The sequence below is a fragment of the Salvelinus sp. IW2-2015 genome, linkage group LG19 (genome assembly GCF_002910315.2).
Source record: "Salvelinus sp. IW2-2015 linkage group LG19, ASM291031v2, whole genome shotgun sequence".
In the NCBI taxonomy this organism is placed as follows: Eukaryota; Metazoa; Chordata; class Actinopteri; order Salmoniformes; family Salmonidae; genus Salvelinus; species Salvelinus sp. IW2-2015.
In genome coordinates this window covers 28815992-28834847 of record NC_036859.1, presented here as the reverse complement: position 1 = coordinate 28834847, position 18856 = coordinate 28815992, and the positions used below count along the sequence as shown (strand labels likewise).

The window sequence follows — 18856 nt, the reverse complement described above, 5'->3', positions numbered from 1 at the left end:
TGTATTTTTGGATTGGTCTTTTGAGGTTTGTTTTTTCCCTTGCTGTTTTTACCACTTTGTGGATTTTCTTTTGTATTTTGGAAGATATCTATTTTTTATTAAACCACCATCTCTAGTACTGCTGTGTCTGCCTCATCTTCTGGGTTCTGCCAATTATTAGTGACTGTTTCTCGCACCGGGTCCTGACACAACGTGACATAGAGAACACAACATGACATACAGAACACAACGTGACATAGAGAACACAACGTGACATAGAGAACACAACGTGACATAGAGAACACAACGTGACATAGAGAACACAACGTGACATAGAGAACACAACGTGACATACAGAACACAACGTGACATACAGAACACAACGTGACATACAGAACACAACGTGACATACAGAACACACAATGACATACAGAACACAACAAAAAGAACATGCAACAAAACATATCATGACATACAGTACATACAACATACAACATACATAACCACAGCATTGCTGATGGGAGCCACGTACACCATCCCCTCTCTCTCTCTCGCTCTCTCACTCTGCACTGGCATTTCCCTGGTCTGCTAATTGAGAGGTGAGGAAAGGCTGTTCACACAGTGTCTCTATAGCTGGGCCTCGCTTACCTTGACACAACGCCTGTCTACAGAGAAAATGACACACAGCTCACCCGCCCAACTCCCAGCCTTCAGTGAATACACACACACTCACACACACACTGAGAGGCGGATACACACACAGGCACTTACACACACAGGAAGAGGACACACACAAGCGCTTTTGCGCACAGTCGCACATACACTGAGTGTACAGAACACCTTTTGAGCATGAAAAACCCAGCCGCGTTGTGCCTGGCTACTAACATACTCTGTTCAAAGACACTTAAATAATTTGTCTTGCCCATGCACTCTCTGTATGCAAACATACAAAAATCATGTGTCAATTGTCTCGAGGCTTAAAAATTCCTTCTATAATCTCTCCTCCCCTTCATCTACCCTGACTGAAGTGGATTTAACAAGTGACATCAATAAGAGATCATAGCTTTCACCTGGTCAGTCTATGTCATGGAAAGAGCAGGTGTTCTTAATATTTTGTACACTCAGTGTACAGTGGGGAGAACAAGTATTTGATACACTGCCGATTATGCAGGTTTTCCTACTTACAAAGCATGTAGAGGTCTGTATTTTTTTATCATAGCTGCCACTTCAACTGTGAGAGACGGAATCTAAAACAAAAATCCAGAAAATCACATTGTATGATTTTTAAGTAATTGTGTATCAAATACTTGTTCTCCCCACTGTATATGAAAAGAAGAAGATGTAGATGAAAACCCACTTTGCGACAAGCAGAGGGACATTTTGAACGGGCTATGATGTGACAAGATGCGGGACAGAAGACAGAAGGTTTGCATTACCCTGGCCCGGGTATCCTGGAAGGATATGGACCTCATTCCGTCAGTAGAGGATGCCTGGTTATTCTTTAAAAGTGCTTTCCTCACCATCTTAAATAAGCATGCCCCATTCAAAAAATGTAGAACTAAGAACAGATATTGCCCTTGGTTCTCTCCAGACTTGACTGACCTTGACCAGCACAAAAACATCCTGTGGCATACTGCATTAGCATCAAATAGCCCCCACGATATGCAACTTTTCAGGGAAGTTAGGAACCAATATACACAGGCAGTTAGGAAAGCAAAGGCTAGCTTTTTCAAACAGAAATTTGCATCCTGTAGCACAAACTCCAAAAAGTTCTGGGACACTGTAAAGTCCATGGAGAATAAGAGCACCTCCTCCCAACTGCCCACTGCACTGAGGCTAGGAAACACTGTCACCACCGATAAATCCACGATAATTGAGAATTTCAATAAGCATTTTTCTACAGCTGGCCATGTAACCCCCACAGCAACTTGCCCAAGCCTCCCCCATTTCTCCTTTACCCAAATCCAGATAGCTGATGTTCAGAAAGAGCTGCAAAATCTGGACCCCTACAGATCACCCGGGCAAGACAATCTGGACCCTCTCTTTCTAAAATGATCCGCCAAAAATTGTTGCAACCCCTTTTACTGGCCTGTTCAACCTCTCTTTCTTATCGTCTGAGATCCCCAAAGATTGGAAAGCTGCCATGGTCATACCCATCTTCAAAGGGGGAGACACTCTAGACCCAAACTGCTACACACCTATATCCATCCTACCCTGCCTTTCTAAGGTTTTCGAAAGCCAAGTTAACAAACAGATCAACGACCATTTCGAACCCCACTGTACCTTCTCCTCTATGCAATCTGATTTCCGAGCTGGTCATCGGTGCACCTCAGCCACGCTCAAGGTCCTAAACGATATCATAACCGCCATCGATAAGAGACAATACTGTGCAGCTGTATTCATCGACCTGGCCAAGGCTTTCGACTTATCGGCAGACTCAACTGCCTTGGCTTCTCAAATGACTGCCTCGCCTGGTTCACCAACTACTTCTCAGACAGAGGTCAGTGTGTCAAATCGGAGGGCCTGTTGTCCGGACCTCTGGCAGTCTCTATGGGGGTGCCACAGGGTTCAATTCTCAGGCTGACTTTTTTCTCTGTATACATCAATGATGTTGCTCTTGCTGCTGGTGATTCTCTGATCCACCTCTACGCAGACGACACAAATCTGTATACATCTGGCCCTTCTTTGGACACTGTTAACAAACCTCCAGACAAGCTTCAATGCCATACAACTCTCCTTCCGTGGCCTTCAACTGCTCTTAAATGCAAGTAAAACTAAATGCATGCTCTTCAACCGATCCCTGCCCACACCTGCCCGCCCGTGCAGCATCGCTACTCTAGACTGTAGTGACATCTACAAATACCTAGGTGTCTGGTTAGACTGTAAACTCCCCTTCCACACTCACATTAAGCATCTCCAATCCAAAATGAAATCTAGAATCGTCTTCCTATTTCACAACAAAGCATCCTTCACTCATGCTGCCAAACATACCCTTGTAAAACTGACTATCCTACCAATCCTTGATTTCGGCGATGTCATTTACAAAATAGACTCCAACACTCTACTCAGCAAATTGGATGCAGTCTATCACAGTGCCATCCGTTTTGTCACCAAGGCCCCATATATTACCCACCACTGCAACCTGTATGCGCTCGTTGGCTGGCCCTCGCTTCATATTCGTCGCCAAACCCACTGGCTCCAGGTCATCTATAAGTCTTTGCTAGGTAAAGCCCCGCCTTATCTCAGCTCACTGGTCACCATAGCAACACCCACCTGTAGCACTTGCTCCAGCAGGTATATTTAATTTCTGGTCATCACCAAAGCCAACTCCGCCTTTACTTCCAGGTCTCTGGAACGAATTGCAAAAATCACTGAAGCTGGAGACTTATATCTCCCTCTCTAACTTTAAGCATCAGCTGTCAGAGCAGCTTACAGATCATTGCACCTGTACATAGCCCATCTCTAAATAGCCCACCCAACTACCTCATCCCCATTTAATTTTTTTCTATATTTTTTTGCTCCTTTGCACATCAGTATCTCTACTTGCACATCATCTTCTGCACATCTATCACCACAGTGTTAATGCTAAATTATTATTATTTTGCCACTATGGCCTATTTATTGCCTTACCTCCCTAATCTTACTACATTTGCACATACTGTAAATATATTTTTCTATTGTGTTATTGACTGTATGTTTGTTTATTCCATGTGTAACTCTGTGTTGTATGTGTCGCACTGCTTTGCTTTATCTTGGACAGGTTGCAGTTGTAAATGAGAACTTGTTCTCAACTGGCCTACCTGGTTTACTAAAGATGAAAAAATATATAAAAAAATTAAATAATAAAAAATGACCCTCATGCACCTGAAGAGGCGAGGGGGGTGGACTGAAGAGAGAGAGAAAGAGAGAGGAAGAAAATGTGTTTGAAAGACAGATAGAGAACACCATGGCTGAGGGAAAGAAATACTCCCAGAATGGCAATCATTTGTTTTTATCACTTCAATGACACACTCATTTGTTTCTTATTACGGATATTGATTCATCAATATAATCAAAATGTATTTCTTCATTGTAGCCTCAATACATTCTGTTTTTAAGTAGAGAGCAACACTGTATTCTGCCAAGTTTGTATGTGTGTAGCAAACCCCACACTGTGAAACCCCCACACCGTACCGTCCCTGAATCACAGAGCTTCTGTTCTTTTCAGCAGAAACATCGTTAGCTTCCTTCCTTCCCTTGTAGACATGAAAACCACTGTGCGCGCGCACACACACACACACACACACACCTCCTCGCCCCTGGACCTGGTCTCCCGGCAGTTGGGGAGACATGCTTCGTGGGAATGTAAAGCTCTTAAATATGTGTTTGGCTGTGTGAGCCCCTCGGCCCGGTGCCTGGCTAGCTGTGGGGATCTGGCAGCCTAGCAGAGGTAATGACGCTGTGTCTATCCTCTGTCTGCCCCGCCTCAGCAGCCTCTCTCTCTCTCTCTCTCTCTCGCTCTCTCTCTCTGCATACAAAACATTGCGAACACCTGCTCTTTCCATGACATAGACTGACCAGATGAAAACTATGATCCTATATTGATGTCACTTTTTAAATCCACTTCAATCTGTGTAGATACTCTTAATGATCGGCTATGAAAAGCCAACTGACATTTACTCCTGAGGTGCTGACTTGCTACACCCTCGATAACTACTGTGATTATTGTTATTTGACCATGCTGGTCATTTATGAACATTTGAACATCTTGGCCATGTTCTGTTATAATCTCCACCCGGCACAGCCAGAAGAGGACTGGCCACCCCTCATAGCCTGGTTCCTCTCTAGGTTTCTTCCTAGGTTTTGGCCTTTCTAGGGAGTTTTTCCTAGCCACCATGCTTCTACACCTGCATTGCTTGCTGTTTGGGGTTTTAGGCTGGGTTTCTGTACAGCACTTCGAGATATTAGCTGATGTACGAAGGGCTATATAAAATAAACTTGATTTGATTTTGATTTGATTTAGATGAAGTGGAGGAGACTGGTTAAAGAAGCATTTTTAAGATTTGAGACAATTGAGACATGGATTGTGTATGTGTCATTCAGAGGGTGAATGGGCAAGACAAAAAATTTAAGTGCCTATGTTTGTGTCAAGAACTGCAATGCTGCTGGGTTTTTCATGCTCAACAGTTTTCCAACTTGACACAACTGTGGGAAGCATTGGAGTTAACATGGCCCGGCATCCCTGTGGAACGCTTTCGACACCTTGTAGAGTGGGGGGAGGGGGGTGTTTGGTATACTCAGTGTATATCTCTCTCTCTGTCTCGCTCTCTCTCTTTTTATACATCTTTTTCTCTATCACTCTGGGCCCCTGCTCTCTCTGTTGGTGAGCATGCTTCTGTGCACTGACCATGGCTGAAGAATAGAGGAGAGGGGGAGGACATCAAGCTGCGAGGGAGGGAGCTTGGAAGAATGGAAATTGCATAGAAATTTGGTTTGTGAGATGTGCTTCGATATTTATATATTTGTTCAAGTATTTGGTCTTGTTTGTGTGCATGCATCTGTCTGTCTATCCGTGTGTGTGAGTAGCAGGTTGACATTTATTGGGATGAATCTTGTCCTGGAGGCAGAGCTGAGCGTTTTCCGCTGGATGGGCCAGCCGCAAAGTCAAAATTGTCTGTATCGTAAAAAATTCATGAAAACAAATATTAGCTTTTTGGTCTTAATTTTAAGGTTATGATTAGGCATGAGGTTAGCAGTGTGGTTAGGGTTAGGTTTAAAATCCGATTTTGTGGCTCGGCCAGTTAGTAGCCACTCCGCAGAGCTGCCTCCAGGACAAGATTCATCCCAATAAATGCCAACCTGCGTGTGAGTGCGTGTCTCTTTATGGCATTCACATTTGAGCTAATAAAGAACTAGGATATAGCAGAAAGTTGGAACTGAAACATACATTGAAAGGTTTAAAAAGGTTTACAAGAGGCACTTAACTGACCTTCATATCAGCCCACAGTCAATTACGAAAGGCCACTCTGAAACGGCTCATAATAGACACAGACACGCAGACCTTAAATGTATTTTCTCTGAACAACAACCAATTGACGTGAGCTAAAAGCCTATGTGCGGAGAAGGACGATTTGATCAATGTCCACACAAACAAACCCAGACCAAACGCCCACCTGTTGCTAACTGCTCGCCTATAAAGAAGTCCGCATCGCTTCCTCAACATTTTTAAAGAGCTAAAACACAGAATATTTGTATTAGGCTCATTATTCATAAATGTGAAGACAGCTACCCTCATTCAAACTATCTGCAAAATGCATCTTAAAAAGCTTAGAAGAGCATGGCAGCTTTATAATGCACTATAATGCCTCATACAGCATTATACGTGCCCGTATAAGGCATTATATGTGTGTGCCTCATACAAAGTGTTACCTAACTGTCTATCCTTTTAGTGTCTACATTTGTAAAGTACACACAATAACACATAATCATTTCCCTCTTGAACAGAGGCTGTTTGATTTACAATCCAGGTACAGTAGGTTATTAGAAAATTGACCTGCCCTTGTGTTTTGGAGAGCCCTGTTTGTAGTTAGATGTGGTGCATCTCAGTGGGACGGGGGCTTTGGCTGGGCCTACCTACCTGCAGTATCCCTCCCTGGATAAATTACTACATACAGACTCACCACTCAACAAGATATTCCAATAAAAATCAGAAATGTATAGATTAGTTTTTGTCCGCTATATTCGTAAAAGAAGCTCTGCGGTCTCAATAACCTTTTATTATGGGTGAAGGAAAGATTGGTGATTTTCCCAGAAACAGCATGATAGAAAATGTATTATTGTGTGCAATTGTATGATTGTTATGTCATTATTCTGTGATCCATTGGGCCTTTTGAATGGCTGTAGAATAATAGAGCAGTACTAGAGCAGTAAATACACACACTCTCTCCTCTCTGACTGTGGTTGCTCCCGGTTACACTTCAACATGTTTTTCCTCCTCTAAATGGCCGTGGCTCTCCCTAAGTGTTCCACTGAACGATGCTCCCTGGGTGTTTACACACAATTTCATTTGCTGAAAGCACTCTGTCACATCTCTGTTCGCTCCACACACACACACACACACACACCGCACGCACGCACGCACGCCAGACACACACCAGACGCACGCACGCACGCACGCACGCACGCACGCACGCAGCACGCACGCACGCACGCACGCACGCACGCACGACGACACACACACACACACACACACACACACACACACACACCACACACAACAACACACACACAACTCACCACTCAACTCACACTCACACTCACACACACACACACACACACACACACATACACAGCAGCAGCACTTCACAGGGAAACTAAGGAATGGTATCCCTGGCTCACTCATTTGGCCAACAAACCGCAAAGAGATCTTTCAGATGTTTTATTTTCTCTTGTTTTTTTTCTAAATTCCCTGATCAATGTGAGTTTATAATCAGGCCTGTATCAGAGTTATTTTCATCAGTGGTGTAAAGTACTTAGGTAAAACTACTTTAAAGTACTACTTACAGTTTTTTACAATCACTTTGGCACTAATTTCAGAATCTTGATGTCATTTTTCAAAACTCTAGACACAAAACTCACAACCAATGATCATAATGCAATTTTTTTTAAACTCTTAACACTTTTTCCAATTGCTTGGATACAATACACATAAAGCTAAGATCATTTGTTCATTGAATTAAAATCACCTGTTCAAAATGACACAACATAACATCAAAGTATTACCATTTCAAAATGCAATTCGCACATTACATCTGAAATGACTGTCTATTCATTTCATTACCATGATCTAACTATCAATTGATACAACTGCTCAAAATTATAAGTAACTGTTGCATTACTCTTAATGCATAGTTTTATGGAAACTGACAAACAATATTCCATGTTTAGATCATGAAAGTTTCAGGATAACGAGATCCATTGACACCAATTTCCGTGGAACATGAACCAATTGCACTACATTGTCTATGGATGTAATATTTCATCATCAGTCTTTATCAGACACTGTTTCTATGGTCTCAGACCAAGTTTTCAGATTTGACATTACTGTACACTCACCGGCCACTTTATTAGGTACATCTATCTAGTACTGGGTAGGACCCCCTTTTGCCTCCACAACAGCCTGAATTATTCACGGTGTTGTACGTTAAGAGATGCCCTTCTGCACACCACTGTTTTACAGTTTTTTCCAACTGCTTACACACAAAATCTTTTCATGTCACACAATTTTTTTAAACTCTCACTCAAAGTGCAAAACTACACACCAAATATCCAAAACCATAAGCTATTTCTCAGCCTTTGACTCAGTTGTCAATTGCATAAAACACTTTTTTCAAAACACTACACACAATTCTCTACCTAAAACACAAAAATCTAACAGGAAGTGACTTGCTTTCCTTTTCCAAACACAGCCAATCAAAATGCTACACTTATTCACCAGGTCACACACACACTCCTCACATGTGCAAACACTAATAGCTTCTCTGATCACTAACCAATCACTGCTTTACTGTAGTATAGGCCTATAAATAGRTCAAAGGTCAGATTACCTGTTTTGAACAATGGATGCCAACAATGGACAGAGAGCAAGAGGAGTAGGAGGGAGAGGAAGAGGAAGAAGAGGACGAGGGCAAAGAAGAGAAGGAAGGAGAGCCATCTCTGATGAGATTAGAGAAACACGTATTGATCATGTGATCAACCACGGTTTGACCATAAGAGAGGCTGGACTGAGAGTCCAGCCCAACTGGAGTCGATTTACAGTGGCGTCCATAATTCGAACCTTCAGAAATGAGAACAGGTATGCAACTATCTAATGACTATCTTAGCATTACAGTAATGTACTGTAAAATATGTATGACTGCATAGTATTGCATAAACATTTGTAACTCTAAGCCATCCATTTACTGCACTGCATTGAATGAATGAGGTTGGTTATCATGCTGTACTACATGTTTTAGTACATTGTTTACAGTTCCTATGCTGAACACATACTGTGTTTGAATTCTGTACAGAGTGGAAAGGCAAAGACATCATGGAGGACGAGGACGCTTGTTTACAGATGTACAAGAGACTGCAATTATAAATATGGTTTTGGCCAACAATGCAATTAGGATTCGAGAGATAAGAGAGCATATCTTGAATAATGACACCATATTTAACAACATCAATGCTGTAAGCCTGTCGACCATACAACRCATCCTCCAACGGCACCGAGTGAYGATGAAACAACTTTACAAGGTGCCATTTGAGAGAAACKCTGACAGAGTCRAGAATATGCGACATGACTTTGTAGAGGTATGTATGCAACACTACTTACAGTACTTCAGACATACCATATTTACTCATCTGTATATCCTTTTGTCTGTTACAGAGAGTRTTGGAGCTGGATGCCCWTGTAAWTCGCCATGAATWTATTTATGTGGATGAGGTTGRCTTCAACCTCACCAAAACCAGGCGCCGCGGAAGAAATGTAATAGGACAGAGGGCAATTACCAATGTCCCTGGACAGCGTGGGGGTAATATAACTATGTGTGCTGCCATCACTCAAAACGGGGTCCTCCATCACAATGCCACACTGGGTCCGTACAACACCGGCCATATGCTCACTTTTCTGGATCCAATTTACATAATGCTTGTCCCTGATCCAGATCAGGAGCCTGCTAGATTTGTGGTTTTATGGGACAATGTTAGTTTTCACCGGGCTGTTCTGGTCCAAAACTGGTTTGCCACCCATCCACAATTTGTAGTTTTGTACCTACCCCCATATTCACATTTTCTAAATCCCATAGAGGAATTCTTCTCAGCCTGGCACTGGAAAGTGTATGATCGCCAACCCTGTGCCCGCATGCCGCTTCTCCAGGCAATGGAGGACGCATGTGGGGACATAGAGGTTGCCTCTGTCCAAGGTTGGATACGCCATGCTAGGAGATGCTTCCCTCGATGTTTGGCAAGAGAAAACATATCTTGTGATGTGGATGAAGTATTGTGGCCAGACCCAGGCCGGAGAAGAGATGAAGCGTAGCTTAGCACTGGTGACTGCCCCCCCCCCTACCAATTCCTCGACTGCCCCTCCCGGGACCCCACACACACAATTGTGTTCTTTACTGTATTCTAAAGAATATACTTTTGGTTTACATATGTTTATGGTTTTGTTGTATGCTACTGTATACAATAGTAATGTTTGGCCTAATAAATATTTTCTAGTTCTACATTGCATTGGTCTTTACAGTGTACTTGTTACCCCTCTCAGCAGATTACTTTCACTGTAGAACATTGTATTGACATGTAGATATAAGCCTATGAAAGACCAAAGAGCTTTAGATTTAGAACAACAGTGTTTACATGGTATATCCAAAAATGTACTATTATGAAAGCAGTGTTTGCCATTTGATGCAAATGCTTCATTCTGACATGTGTTTATGGCATTTTGAATGCAGTGTTACATTTTGAAGGAGATGTGAGGCATTTTGCAATTTGTGTGTGCAGTTTTGGGAATTGTGTGTAGAGTTTTGAAAAAAGGAGACAGTTTTGAAAACGTGTGTAAGCAGTTGGAAAAAACTGTAAACAGCTGTTATTTGAGCATTTGTGGCCTTTCTGTTAGCTTGAATGAGTCTGGACATTCTCCTCTGACCTCTTTCATTCTGCTAAATGACTTAAATGTAAATGTAAATCTAAAGCTCTCCATTCTATATACTCTATATATTGAGTTGCAGGCAGCCACATGATTCGCTGTTCGAATGTAACCTTCCTTGATGAGCTAAATTAGGTCTGTAGAGCAGATGGCATGACCTATGTCATTGTGTGGGATAATGTCAGGTTCCACCATGCTCAAATGGTGCAAGCATGGTTTCAGGCCCAACCACAATTTACCACCCTGTACTTAACCCATACTCTCCTTTCCTTAACCCGATTGAGGAATTTTTCTCCACATGGAGGTGGAAGGTACAGTGGGGCAAAAAAGTCAGCCACCAATTGTGCAAGTTCTCCCACTTAAATACTTATTTTCCACCAGAATTTGCAAATAAATTCATTAAAAATCCTACAATGTGATTTTCTGGATTTTTTTCTTCTAATTTTGTCTGTCATAGTTGAAGTGTACCTATGATGAAAATTACAGGCCTCTCTCATCTTTTTAAGTGGGAGAACTTGCACAATTGGTAGCTGACTAAATACTTTTTTGCCCCACTGTATATTGTAGGCGCCCTCACGAACAAGCCGCCCTTCTCCAGGCCATGGATGATGCATGCAATGACATCATGGCAGACCAGTGTCAGGCCTGGATTCGCCATGCCCGAAGATTCTTCCCAAGATGTTTGGCTAATGAAAAATTCCATTGTGATGTGGATGAGAACCTATGGTCAAATCCACAAGACAGGTTTGATGGAAATATAGAAGTACAGTAATCAATCCTTTGTTTTGCTTTTTACAGTAAGCCAGGTGAGGAACACTGCAGTTGATGTTTTACTGTAGTTTTTTTCTTTTTTTGTAGCTAATTATTTTTGCTTTGATTCAAAGAAACCGATGTTGTGATTTAATTGCATTTCATCAATAAATTTCATATTTTGTTCAATGATTCCACTGTGTCTGTAGTATTCGCTCTACCAGTCCTTTTACATTGATGTATTTACGTGTAGTAGCATAATGAAACATGTATCACATATTTTGTACTACAATATTTAATGATTGTACGAACAACTACACAGTGAAACTCGGTATCTTGTGTGTGGGTGATCTAAATGAATGTTCCTATGGTATTTCATGATAAATTAGTTATTTGAACCAATGATTCTGCAAGTGCAAGGTTTCTTTAAAGATATGAATGCATAATGCAATGTTTTGAACATTGGACAGCCTGTGTTACAAGTGATGACCGTTTTGAGTTTTGTGTCTAGAGTTTTGAAAAATTACCACAAGGTTCTGAAATTAGTGCCAAAGTGATTGTAAAAAACTGTAAGTTGTTCTTTGGGGGTATCTGTACTTTACTTTACTATTTATGTTTTCGATTACTTTTACTTTTACTTCACTACATTCCTAAAGAAAATAATGTACTTTTTACTCCATACATTTTCCCTGAATCCCAAAAGTACTCGTTACATTTTGAATGCATGGCAGGACAGAAAAATTGTCCAATTCACGCACTTACAGTATCAAGAAAACATCCATATTGACTCTGATCTGGCGTACTCACTAAAGACAAATGCTTAGTTTGTAAATTATGTCTGAGTGTTGGCGTGTGCCCCTGGCTATCCGTAAATTAAAAAATAAATAAATAATGTTACCGTCTGCTTTGTTTAATATAAGGAATTTTAAATGATTTATACTTATACTTAATTTTGATATTTAAGTATATTTTACCAATTACTTTTACTTTTGATAYTTAAGTATATTTTAAACCAAATACTTTTAGACTTTTACTCAAGTAGTATTTTACTGGGTGACTTTCACTTTTCATTTTCTATTAAGGTACTTTTACCACCACTTTTTTTCATAGCTTTTTCTCTAAACTCATTTCAATCTCTGCATTTACAGATAGATATCCAACTCATTTAAAATCACTCAATTAGCTTTGTACCAGGCTCTCAGTTGTGTGTGTGTGTGTGCGCGTGAACGTGTGCATGTGTGCGTGTGTGTGTGCATGAGTGTGCATGCCTGTGTGCGTGTGAGCAAGCATGTGTGTATTCATGCGTGTGTGTTTTCAGTAGCTGTTCTTTGTCATGATAAAGCCCTCTGGTCTCCCATAGCCAAGCCACTTTGGTTTGAGGCTATAACAGCTGATTAATTAGCACACACACAAACTCTACAGGGATATAAATACATCAAGGCTGCTACTGCGTCTCGTTGTCCCCCAGACCCATCCATTAGCTGGAGAATAGACACTGCTGACACAGATTCCAGCGGTTGTCACTCTGATGCCTTTGATGGGTCCCGGCCCCCAGCCCTGAATGGCTCTGGCTTTTGGCTTTCCTCACCCTGTTGTTGTATCAGTGGAGAGAGAAAGAGAGAAAGGGAAGAGAGGAGTTTTTACTGGAGCTGGCTGATAAAGAAATGTGTTTTGTTAGGTCCTTTTAGTGGCAGACTAGTGAGTGACAGCTGACTGTTTGAAAAGTGAGGGTCATGTTCTATTGCGATATCTCCTTGAGTGAATATGGAGACACAAAAACGTCCAGTTCCGACAGACAGCCTTTGTTAGAACTGAGGTCCTGTTTTTAAGAGGACTTTATGTTTTGGTTAGACAAAGAGCCAGCCATTTTGGTGTCAGTCAGACTTCGTTGGTGTCCAACTGACAGAAAACCATCCCTCTGCAATGAATTATCCTTCCAGGAAATCACCATTTCACTGTCACACCACCTAGCGCCACAAATTACTATTATATGGCTTCCCATTCAATTTCCTGGGTTTTTCGTAGTAATGGTGGTGGCGATGATAACGATGCACTCACATTGAATGTCAATGTGGATAGCCTCCCATAAAACGACCCATACCGACCAGCCCATCCAGGCTTCTTCCCATATGGCACCCTATTCCATATGTAGTGCACTACTTTTGACAAGAGACCTACGGCCCCTGGTCAAATGTAGTGTACGACATAGGGAAACGTAGTGCACTACATAGGGAATAGGGTGCCATTTGGGGTGCAGACCATCCAGAGTGTTGTGTGGTGGGTTCCTGGGGCACGTTTCACCAACCCTCAGTGGAGTCTGAGTGGAGTGGCTGGAGCCTGGTTTTATGTCCTCCCCCTCCTCCCATAACCATCCATAGCCATGGAGTGTGACTGTGAATAGGAATGGCTCCTTAGAGAGGAGGGTTCACTAGACGAGGTGAATATATTTCAGGATATAGGATGTGTCTGTGCGTGAGGGCAGGGGAGTTTTCTTAGTCTACATTTTCACTTAAAAGGAAATGGTTAAACAGATAGAGAGAATTGAGTTCTCTGTCCACACTTTAACTTTGAATTAAACATTGAAATCAGTTTACCATTTGGCTCCTGAACCGTAATTGTATCTTTCTCAGGCTCTGTATCCGTGAGTCTGCAAATTCTCACAGTATCTCGCGGGAACTTGGGACTTATTTATTTTCATAACCATGACAGCATAGTTAAATACCAAGAAGAATAAATGAGCAATGTCACTAAGCAAAACCAAACAACAATAGTCAGTACAAATGTCATAAACGTAATTTACTTGCGTGGTTTTGCAGTTTGCACTACACCACGACAAGCAACTGGTCATGATGTTATCTAGCTAGCTAGCGAGCTCATTAGCGATGCCAGCTAGCACATTAGCGAGCTAACATTAGCTAGCTAGCTAGCAGGCCTCAGTAGACCACTAAATCTCGCAAGCCAACAAGTTAGCATCATCAGTCAGGCATTGGAYTAAAGCGTTTGCTAGGAGCTACTTAGCTAGCTTGTTCTATTTGGAGCCTAAGCTAATTTGCTAGCTAGTATCACTAACAACAAAGCTAGCTTTCTGGTCCTCTGTTGCTCAGTTGGTAGAGAATGGTGCTTGCAACACCAGGATAGTGGGTTTGATTCCCGAGACCACCCATACATAAAATGTATGCACGCATGATTGTATGTTGCTTCGGATAAAAGCATCTGCTAAATTTCATATATATTATACATATATAAAACACTACTGTTCAAATGTTTGGGGTCACTTAGAAATGTCCATGTTTTTGAAAGAAAGGCACATTTTTTGTCCATGAAAATAACATCAAATTGATCAGAAATACAGTGTAGACATTGTTAATGTTGTAAATGACTATTGTAGCTGGAAACGGTAGATTTTTAATAGAATATCTACATAGGCGTACAGAGGCCCATTATCAGCAACCATCACTCCTGTATTCCAATGGCACATTGTGTTAGCTAATCCAAGTTCATCATTTTAAAAGGCTAATTGATCATTAGAAAACATTTTTGCAATTATGTTAGCACAGCTGAAAACTGTTGTTCTGATTAAAGAAGCAATAAAACTGGCCGTATTTAGACTAGTTGAGTATCTGGAGCATCAGCATTTGTGGGTTCGATTACAGGCTGAAAATGGCCAGAAACAAAGAACTTTCTTCTAAAACTAATCAGTCTATTCTTGTTCTCAGAAATGAAGGCTATTCCATGTGAGAAATTGCCAATAAACTGAAAATCTCTTACAACGCTGTGTACTACTCCCTTCACAGAACAGCTCAAACTGGCTCTAACCAGAATAGAAAGTGGGGTGGGAGGCCCCGGTGCACAACTGAGCAAGAGGACAAGTACATTAGAGTGTCTAGTTTGAGAAACAGACGCCTCACAAGTCCTCAACTGGCAGTTTCATTAAATAGTACCCGCAAAACACCAGTCTCAACGTCAAGGTTTTTAAAAATGTAATTCTACATTGTAGAGTAATAGTGAAGACATCAAAACTATGAAATAACACATATGTAATCATGTAGTAAGCAACAAAGTGTTAAAAAAATCAAAATATATTTTATATTTGAGATTCTTCAAAAAGCCACCCTTTGCCTTGATGACAGCTTTGCACACTCTTGGCATTCTCTCAACCAGCTTCATGAGGTAGTCACTTGGAATGCATTTCAATTAACAGGTGTGCCTTGTTAAAAGTTTATTTGCGTTTGAGACAATCAGTTGTGTTGTGACAAGGTAGGGGTGGTATACAGAAGATAGCCCTATTCGGTAAAAGACCAAGTCCATATTATGGGAAGAACAGCTCAAATAAGAAAAGAGAAATGACAGTCCATCATTACTTTAAGATAGTCAATCCGGAAAGGTCAGTCAATCCAGAAAACTTAAAGAACTTTGAAAGTTCCTTCAAGTGCAGTTGCAAAAACCATCAAGCGCTATGATTAAACTGGCTCTCATGAGGACCGCCACAGGAAAGGAAGACCCAGAGTTCCCTCTGCTGCAGAGGATAAGTTCATTAGAGTAACAGCACCTCAGAAATTGCATCCCAAATAAATGCTTCACAGAGTTCAAGTAACAGTATTCTGCAGCGATACGCCATCCCATCTGGTTTGCACTTAATGGGACTATCATTTGTTGTTCAACAGGACAATGACCCAACACACCTCCAGGGCTATATGACCAAGAAGGAGAGTGATGGAGTGCTGCATCAGATGACCTGGCCTCCACAATCACCGACCTCAACCCAATTGAGATGGTTTGGGATGAGTTGGACCGCAGAGTGAAGGAAAAGCAGCCAACAAGGGCTCAGCATATGTGGAAACTCCTTCAAGACTGTTGGAAGAAGTGAAGCTGGTTGAGAGAATACCAAGAGTGTGCAAAGCTGTCAAGGCAAAGGGGGACTACTTTGAAGAATCTAAAATTTGATTTGTTTAACACTTTTTGGTTACTACATGATTCCATATGTGTTATTTGATAGTTTTGACGTCTTCACTATTATTTTACAATGTAGAAAATAGTCAAAATAAAGAAAAACCCTTGAATGAGTAGGTGTGTCCAATCTTTTGCTGGTACTGTATATTAGCTAGYTAGTATCATGAACAACGTAGCTAACTAGCTAGCATCGCTAACAACGTAGCTAGCTAATGACAAAGAGAGCTGTTGCTAGGTGTGGGGTAGTGCAAACTGCACAACCATGTAAGTTAACACAGTTTTTGACAGTTGTAGTGGCTAGTGTTGTTTGGTTTGTTTTGTTTTGCTTAGTTATTATGCTAATTAATAATTTGGGGTATCTATGCAGTTAACCCAGGCCAGGTTATGAAAATAAACATAAATTCCGACGCGATGCTGTGAGATATATGACATTGCTGATTTGAGTGCTGTAGCCCTTGTTGATTTTTTTCCCTCTATTTGTTTGAAGTTGCACCACCATATAAAAATATTTTGGTACGTAAGTACTTCATTCCATTGCTTACTTGGACACAATGGACACACTCTCTTTTTTCTAAAAAGCATCTTTACCATTCCACCATTGTCCCTCTCTATCTCCCAGAGCCTGCTCAGCTTTGGCCCCTACCTCCTGGTGAAGACAGAGGTCCTGGCTAAGTACAAGAAGAAACAGAAGGATGCCAACAACAACTTTGTGGGCGACACTAGTCCCTGCTGTGAAGGTGAGAGAGAGGCTGCCTGGATTACAAATAACACTCTGTTTTGTCTTTATTTTGTTTTCTAAGACAACGGCAGACTGCAATAAATCGTCTCAAGCTCCAAATCCGGGCTCGCGAGCTAACAGTTTCAGACTTCTGCTTTAGTGTTTGTGATAGTACATCTGTTTCTGTCACGTTCCTTGAAATGAGCGGACCAAGATGCAGCGTGGTATGTTTCCATCCTTTATTTCGGAAGAGAAACTTAAAGAACAAAACAACAAAAACGAACAAACGAAACGTGGAGCTATAAATAATGCTCACAGGCAACTATACATATACAAGATCCCACAAAGCACAATGAGAAAATGGCTACCTAAATATAATCCCCAATCAGAGACAATGATAAACAGCTGCCTCTGATTGGGAACCATACTAGGCCAACATAGAAATGTAATTCACCTAGATGACCCACCCTTAATCACACCCCGACCTAACCAACATAGAGAATAAAAGCTCTCTATGGTCAGGGCGTGACAGTTTCTAATGAAGGGATGTTGTGACCATTCTAAGGTCCTTTCAAGCCAATAAAAGCATGGGTAAGACTTTAGATTTTTATCATTTTTGTTAGCATATAAAGCATTCCAGAGCATGTTATTGTTCTGTCCTGTCCTTCAGCTAGACTTGTAAATAACTAGCTATGCTTGWTGATGTCAGACTAGTGACTCACTGTGATTGTTGTTGTTATTTCCCCTGCAAGGTGTGATCGCCAGGGTTCTGAAGCACATCAGGTCCTACTTGGAGTTGGACAACCAGGAGCAGGTGATCTCTCTGATCGATGAGGAGATGTGCATCAACTGTGGGAAATGTTACATGACCTGCAATAACTCAGGATACCAGGTACTAACATACTGTACACATACACACACTCACACACACAGCTTAGCCTACTGTGAATGTGGTTTTTCTCAAAAGTCAATAGGAATCCTATTGCTTATTTGGTGCTCTGTTTGGGAAATAGACTGTGTTGTTTGTCCCCTCAGCTTGAATGTAGCACTCTTATATTGTTTATTTAACTATCCTCTAACTTGAGTGAGATACACTCATATGGTGCAGTAAAACACTGTTCCTTCCTGTAAGACTCTAGTTGAGTGATTGAGTTCACCTGTTCTCGTGACAGGATGCTGCTAAACCACTGTGGTCATGTTGCAGACTAATCTTTTTCTGTTCTCTTTTTTCTCTCTCCATCCACCCAGTAGATAGAGAGGATGAGTCCTCTCCTATGGAGAGTCGATAATTGCTCTAATGTAATAGCTTTTTTTCTCTCTGCTTCCTCTTCTTTTGCAGGCTATTACGTTTGACCCTGAGACCCATTTCCCAGTAATCACTGACAGCTGTACCGGCTGCACTCTCTGCCTCAGCATCTGCCCCATCATCGGCTGCATCAAAATGGTTACCAGGCCAACACTGTACGTGCCTAAGAGGGGGCTGCCTCAAGCTGTTACTCCGGTTTTCTAAAGGCTAGAACAGGGCCATGTTCATTAGGCGCAAAACGGAAGAAAATCTATTGAAACAGGGAGACAATACTTGGGCTAGTCCAATGAGAAATGGTCATTTTCATTTCCTGTTGCGAAATGTTTTAAAACGTTTTCTACTGTGTGCTCTAATGAATACGACCCATGCTTTACCTGACCACCGTAGAGCGGAGGGGGGAGAAGAGAAGGAAAGGACCAATGTCTCCCTCACACCAATGATTGGCCACGTAATTGCATAGTGAAAAATTACCTTTATTATGAACATT

At 41.5% G+C, this 18856-nt stretch overlaps 1 pseudogene; it reads left to right on the top strand.

Annotated features, from left to right (window-relative positions):
- LOC111979058 (dihydropyrimidine dehydrogenase [NADP(+)]-like) overlaps positions 1-18573 on the top strand; it is a 184137-nt pseudogene extending 165564 nt beyond the window's left edge.
- Positions 18574-18856: the final 283 nt, after the last annotated feature.